This window comes from Sander vitreus, chromosome 3 (genome assembly GCF_031162955.1).
Source record: "Sander vitreus isolate 19-12246 chromosome 3, sanVit1, whole genome shotgun sequence".
Taxonomy (NCBI): domain Eukaryota; kingdom Metazoa; phylum Chordata; class Actinopteri; order Perciformes; family Percidae; genus Sander; species Sander vitreus.
In genome coordinates, this window is record NC_135857.1 from 22,724,009 (window position 1) to 22,731,831 (window position 7,823).

The following is a 7,823-nucleotide window of genomic DNA, read 5'->3' on the forward strand; positions in this document are numbered from 1 at the left end:
ACTAAATTGATATTCATGCATCTTGCTTTCCCTGTTTAAGAAAATCAAATAGTTTCATTATTGAATATTAAGAAACATTGTTGGCTGTGTATCTTGTAAAGCTAGCGTGCAGGCATTTTGTTTCTCGAAATGGCACCAATCAGAACCTCTATATGAAACAAATCATAATTGTTCTAGTTTAGAAACTGTTTTTTCTGAGCTATTAAGGTCAAAGAATCACAATGTAAATGAATGCTCACATTTATCAGGGATGTCATAGGTGCATCAATCATAATCGGGCCTGGCAGATAGTACAGGTATCAGGTACTTAGTTCATTTATTCTCCACAAATGGATAACGTCTCCATAGTCCATCTATATGCAAAGACAACTCAAGTTTTTAAAGTGGAATAGCAGCGGCGGACAAGTGTCAAAAATAGCATGCTATTAACCTCTATCTAAATTTATGGGAACTCTATAATTAGTGTAGTTGTCAGAGAGTGAAATATGCTGTAGATGTGGGTCACAATGCAATGTTCATTACCCAGAGATAATGAGTACAAAGACACAAAAAGCACTGGTAAAAGTCCACAGTGTTGTTAAAACAGATTGACAATGCAGCCAATTTGTTGCCGTCAGTGGTGTGCTGAAATACTTTCTTTTAAAGCTTATTGTCAAAGATAATGGGTGATTAGCTTTTAGATGAATGAAATACATGGATAAAATGGAAACAGCAACATGTAGAGAGCAGCAGTCTACACTTCTGCTGCACTCCTATTCATCATTACAGTATATGGTGTTGCACTTGGTGCACATATAAGGTTCCACCAGATGGAGCTTTAAGCAAAGCCACTCTTGTACAGCACCTGTACCAACTAACAATATTAAAAAAAGTTTTTTTGTAATTCTTTAGCAAACAATGTTCATGGTTAAAATAGGTTAGGGTTGTCTGTGGGGACCCAGGAAATACGATCTGGTGATATGTGATATGGTCAATGTCCAAAAAAGAGGAATATATTATCCAGGCCTCACAAACTTAGATTAAAAAAGGGTTATGCAAAGTTCAGCTCTTGAATGTTCCAAAATTTTACGGCAGCTAGCTCCTCCTTTGTCATTTAGATAGGTTACACATGAGATTTCTGGTGAACTAATCTCAACTGATGATGTATACTGTGTGACTTATGATTCCTCTCATTTCATTAGGAGCCTATCAGCATCACAGATAACACAAGAGCTATCCCCAATCAACACCAGGGGGTGCAATTATATAAGTGACTTCAATTATGAAGGAATTGTGTGGCAATCTCTAAGTATTTACTTTACAGATTATAGAGGGAGACCAAGAACAAAATATGATTTGGTATTAATTAGGCTATAAAGCTGGTTCACAGCAAAAAGTGTCTTATCTGTGTGATAACATATTTGATCACTTTTGTATTTGGACTAATTAGAGTGTAAGTGTCCCTGTTAATCTATAATTCTCATTTGTGACACATCGTGCTATTAGATGATTTGCACCAATGATGTGTCCTAAATAGACACACAACATAGCCAAATTGTTTAAATATATATAATATATTATCCGTGACTGAAAATCACCGTCTTGACTTTTCTGATAGTCCAAGCTGTGACCAAATGACGTCAACGCAGCATATGCATGCATTGGTAGGTGTGTGAGAATGTGTGTGCGTGGGTATGCCAGTGAGATGGGTTTATGACAGTGTCATCGCACATGGCTAATCATGTGGAACAATGGGCACAGAGGCATGGAACAGAGTGGAGAAATGTGATCTGGCCTTGGAAATTTTATATGGATGCTGTGTTCTGAAAAAATTTAAATTTGGCAAGCAATCCACAGCCAACTCCTAATTGTATTATCCCCCATTGGCTCGTTCACGTACATTAACTCAGTGTTATTTCAACTCGTTCGACCCACTTTTGTGACTACTTGTCATACCTTTTGTGTGCATCCTTGAAGTAGAGATAAAGTCACACCCTGTCTCTTTAACCAGAGTCGACTCCATCTTGGCAGTTCAATAGATTGTCAACATAAGAAGAACTTTTCAGGGGGAAGAGATAAATGTCAGTCAATAATTGGCTGGCAGGTCGATAGATACCTCTGACCTTGTTGCCACACACATGAGTGTCACGTTGAAAGGTTGGAGATGAGAGAGAAGAGAGAATGTTGAGGAGGAAAAAAAAAGAGCCTCTACCCACTGCATGCATCCTCAGCTGCAGATCATGATGGGCTTAGTTATACAGCTGTATAGACGGAACGTCCATCTCTGTAAATCTCTGTAAATACCTTAAAGGCCCACACCTGTCTCTGACACAGTATGTTAAAGCTATGTATTAGTGTAAAAGAACTGGATGCTACCAATTAATTCCAATGAAAGTGCTTCAGGTTGTATTTTCTGGCCCATGAATGATTGAAAATAATATCTTCATATAACGGTAACAATACTAAGAGTCTAAGAGAGATAAACATTGTAATTGTGAGCATGACAATGCTACTGTAAAATGCTGATGTTTAGCAGGTATAATGTGTACCATGTTCACCATCTAAGTTTAGCATGTTAGCTTGCAAATATTTGCATTAAAGGTGCACTATGAGTTTCTGCATGACGTCACTTCTGTTGATGTTCCAAGTAAATACCAAACAAATATTTTGGTGCACAGCCTGTGCCCCTAGTGTTTGTTTGACGTTTACGACCCCTCTGTTGTCTCCCGAGACCGGGCTTTTCTCAGTGTATTCAGGGGGCAGGCAGCTAGCGGATCAAGGACAGATGCCTACGATTTGAGACAAAAATTAAATTGCGCTGAAACCATGCAGCTCAACTCATAGTGCACCTTTAACACTAAAGAAAAAGTACAGCTAAGACTGATGGGAATTTCATTTTTCCTGGTTTTCCAAATATTTGACAAATTTGACCTGTTGATGGCACTAGAGGAAAAGTCAGAGGATCACCAATGTTATTTCAATTCATTTTGAAGGGGGCATGATTGACATTATTAATGCCGATCATTAGTTGTCAAGACATTTCACTCGAAAGGACAAATGTCTAAAAGAAAAGTCAGGGGATCGCAGGGGATTAATCATTTGGGGATCATGAATGTTCTCAATTTTGTACAAATCCATCTTGTCAATGTTGAGATATTCTCAGGATTAGTGAAAACTTGACCTGCTGGTGATGATACAGGAAAAGTCACAGGATCACTAAAGTTACTAGGATTCCATGCCAAGGTAATCCATTCAGTTGTATTTCAGGCATTTTCAGGTCAACTCAAGTTGACAGAATTAGTTATTACGTGATTACTGTATGTATATACAGTGCCTTTCAGAGTAAAGAGTATGAAAAGAGGCACTGGCTTTGTCACTCACCATAAACATACTGTACTGTACAACAAGATCAGTTTAGAGGAGACTGGGGAGTGACAATAATACATTTCGAAACCCACTGCAAAGGCAAGGTACAGTAAAAATAATAATTACAAATACCTGAGCTGAACATGACACATCCATCTCACTCAGGAGTGTTTTTCTTGTTTTGTATTTACTCTTTTCAGAAAAGGCCAAAATCCAAATCAAGATGCTACAAGACCAATTGAGTTGTCATTGAATATTTTATTTGCAAATGAAAGAGTAATAACTCAGAAGTCGTAAAAATATACATTTTTTTACTTGTGATATTTACATGGATTGTTTTCATCAAACGAACAAACAAAACAATTCCGTACTGTTTTATAAAACCAAAGAGAAGCCACGGCAGAAAAAACAGATGAGAGTAAAGAAAACAAAAGTGTCTTACATTTCCATTTAGTGACGCCGAGTGTGTCTCCCCCTGACATCGAAACAATGTAGTCAAGAGAAACAGCCAACCACACAGATCCCACACAGGCCGGTGATGAGCATAGCACACAAATAAAAGTGCAAAGTACATGGATGATAAATTCAAAATAAAGAAGAAGACAAAATAAAGCTTCATAAAGTTTTCTGTGAATATATTTACAACTGTAGATTTTCTTATCTTTTTTTCATTTTGTTTTTTCTTCTATTTTTAGCCGAATACAATTATGTTACATCAAAGCAAAGCATTCCCGTTCGTCTGCTCAATCTCTTATGACATGCAGGTAACTTTGCTTTCCTTCTTGAGGGTAACTACAGCCTCTTCCATCTCCTCTCTCAAAAGTAACAATACATCACATTCCCCTATACTGACATACAAGGCCAAACCGCAAAGTCTGAGCATCACTTTGCCCTGCTCAACAGCTTTAATCAGAAATAAAACGGCTTAATAGGACATAAAACATAGTGGCTACATGAGATTCATATTCCTATCATATAACGCAGGATAACCATTTTAATGATTTTATGTTTACTGCACCTTTGAGTGTTGATAATAAGACAATAAGATATTGGATGTGCTGCTGACACTCTGAGGTGTGTTAAGACTTTCCTCCTCCACTCTCTACTGAACTGACAAACGCTCCTTAAAATTAATTTGTTGGAAAGAGCGCAAGTTTGTCAGACCACAAAGCTACACACATGAGAAGACAGATGCAACGCGACGGCTCATAAACTGGGGAATCTGCCACCTGAGGCTTGCAGTTGCTGGAAAGGAAATCAAAAAATTGAATTTAACAGCTGGAAGACTTGCATCCCATCTTCCACCTCCATTGCTACTTTTATCTGCAGTGGAGGGAATTTCAACGGCAAGAGCCTACAGGCCTGGCTCATAATCAATCCTGTTATACCTCTCCTGATTCCCAGTACTACTCTCGCAGATTCCCATGGAAGAAAAGTCTTAAAGCATATGCTATCCAGATTGTTAAGATGCATAGCAGAGTTTGTATTCCAGAGTGCATGTGTGTTTGCATGCATGTGTGTGTTTTGTTACAGTAGCTGTTATATCTGTATATCTGTGTGTGTGTGTGTGTGTGTGTGTGTGTGTGTGTGTGTGTGTGTGTGTGTGTGTGTATGTGTGTGTCACATGTCTCCTGGGTGATGCAGAGTAGTGTGTCCCTTTCTGTGCTGCATTTAGTATCCTGGTTCCATCAGTAAGTTGTAATACCTTCAGACATTCGATCCATCAAATTGATTCTGAAGGAGCAGAAATAACAAGGACTGCTCTTTGGGCTTTTGTTTGTGCAAACCGTGTGTGTGTGTGTGTGTGTGTGTGTGTGTGTGTGTGTGTGTGTGTGTGTGTTTGTGAGCGAATGCATGCAACTGTGAATGTGCATGAAGCACACACCCTTGTTTCTGTGCGGACCTGAATGTGCCACGTGTACCTGTTTATGTGTGTGTATATACAACTTTGACCTGTTTTGTATTAAGTGTGTGTGTGTGTGTGTGTATGTGTGTGTGTGTGTGTGTGTGTGTGTGTGCACCTTTAGATGCCATCGGTACACCCAGGGCCAAGTGCATTCTATGTTAAGAGACAGCAAGAGCAAGGAGAGAGCATACAAGCGGCCTCCAGAGCTGACAATATTATGAATTATGGACGTGCTTTGTCTCGAGACACCACCCCCACAAAAACATGACTAGTGCCTGTGAAGCCAAGGTTAATAGGCATAGAAGTCAGTGAAAACTAAAATAAACACTGCCAGTCTGCAGTCATATCAATTTGGATAGAGGTTACTTTGCCTGACTGGATCCTTCTCTCTCATTGAATGGATAACATGGGAATATGTGGGTGTGGCCCAAAGGCTTATACTGAGTTTACATGCACACACCCACACAGACACACTCACACCCATTCACAAACATGCATGCATGCATGCAAGCACGCACACACAGACACACACACACTCAGTAGCTTCCCTGCTTAAATATGAACTGCTGTCTTTAGTTGAATATAAAAGGCATTTTTTTTTCTCATCTTCCTTTACAGTTAAGTCGCATGTGAAATCCCGCATGTGAAGTCAAACCACATGTGCTTCTCACACAGATGTTGGGTTTCAGAACTTTTGAGGTTGAATTACTTCATCTTGTGTGACAGGTTTTACTTCAGTCTGAAACTTTAGATTTAGAAGTGAAGCAAAATTAAAGCTACCGTAGCTACTGGGATAAGTGCTAGAATGTAGTTACTGAACGAGTCACCGAAACCATGAAAACTGGCAAACTGCGCAAGCGTAAACACTTCAGTTAGCAGCTAGCTAGGTAGCAATAATAGTTTAAATGACAGGGTTTGGGTTACATCTTGTTATTTATAAGGTGAGTCACGTCTTCATGTAGAATGAATTTTAAAGTAGTTTATTGCTGCCTTTGGCATTATATTTATTCACTACTATGTGCCGTTGTAGGAGGGTTCAAATAACCGTCTATGTGTTGATGCATGCGCAGTATGCTCATGTTAACATGCCAGTTACGTTTAGGTACTACATTTTAGCACCTACCCGCTACCGGCCCAGAAAGAATAGTAATATTCAATTCTAGCTATAATATTAAAGTGTTATACTGATAAATGTCTCTTCTTAGAACCAGTAGTGGACCTTACATTGTTTAGTTTGTCCTGAGAGTCATAAAAACAAATAAAAACAGCTTATTTCCTTTGACAGTATAAACAGCCCCACAAAATGTCATTTTGATATGGATGGCACACCAGATTAAAGGTCAGAGTTCACCAAAATATTTATTATGTGTTGACTATAAATACTTTTTTTTTATGAAAATCTGGCAGTTACTTTTCAAGATCAATGCCCACTTTCTGGTCAAGGGGGAATTTTGACCCACTGGTGGTGCCTCAGGAAATGTCAAGAAGTCACCAAAAATCTGAAGAATCCTCAGGGGGATCAATAAAATCCATTCAACATCTCATGAGAATCTGGCCAGTAGTTGTGAAGATATCTAGGATTATCTAGATTATTTTTTCTACACTTGCTCTCGTTACATGTATATGTTTGTTTCACATGTATACTAGGTTCAAATACAAAAAAATGTCAAAAGGTGACATTAGAATATGGGGCTTAACTTGTTCACACAACATGTGTACAAAAAACACACATTTTAAATTCACTTTTGGGTTTCCCATTTGACTCTTTTGTAAGGGGTATATATCCCCTCACATACCCTTATTTATTAAATTAAATGACATCATGTGCGTATATTTATCTGTATGTACAATATAAAACAAGACTGATTACAGAATGTACAGTACATTGTCCCATGGCATGGGATTGCTTTCTCACCATGGATAATTAACTCTGCTTGGTGCTCCCTAGGCTGCATCTGTTGTTACTAGGGCACATTTTGTGAAGTTGTATCTCTCAGTATTTGCTACTGTTGACCCTCAAAGCTGGATGTGAACAGAGACTTAACCACTGGTGTGCTGAAGATAAGGACACAGAAAGAAACCAGAAGAGAAGAGGGATTGCAAAGGCACACTAGATAGGCTACTTTCCCCCTTTTTTCAAATACTTTCAATCAAACTGCACTCGGTCTGTCTGAGGATACGACAAAAAGAGAATTGGCTCAGCGCGACCAATAACCAAGCAGGCCCTGGTGATTCAGCGAGACAGCAATCAAGTGCCACTCCATTGTTATGGATCCAGGGAGTGTACTGACAATGATACCATACACAGCCTATACAATTGAAGTATCTAGAATCATACTCTTCGCTCCCTTCATTCAGACATAGGAATTGTAAAATTGAACGTCAAAGTCAATTCTTTGTGCCTTAGCTCGAATATTGATTCAGTACCTTATAGGGAGCAGAAAATAATGGGATCCACCATCTTTCTACATCACACATTCATGGTGACAGATTTTGGTTTTGGTTCAGAAATGTAGCAGGTAAACAAAAGAGTAAAAAAGCAAACAAATAATAACCCATCCTAGGGATTGGT

The 7,823-nt window shown here is 38.7% G+C and overlaps 1 protein-coding gene across 1 annotated transcript in view; it reads right to left on the reverse strand.

The window, feature by feature from the left end:
• Positions 1 to 3,583: 3,583 nt before the first annotated feature.
• The window catches only part of clmpb (CXADR like membrane protein b), a 63,800-nt gene continuing 59,560 nt past the window's right edge, over positions 3,584 to 7,823 (reverse strand). Inside the window, exon 7 of the mRNA XM_078246565.1 lies at positions 3,584 to 7,823. This exon is cut by the window's right edge and continues 1,521 nt beyond it. The gene's annotated coding sequence lies outside the window, so the exon portion shown is untranslated.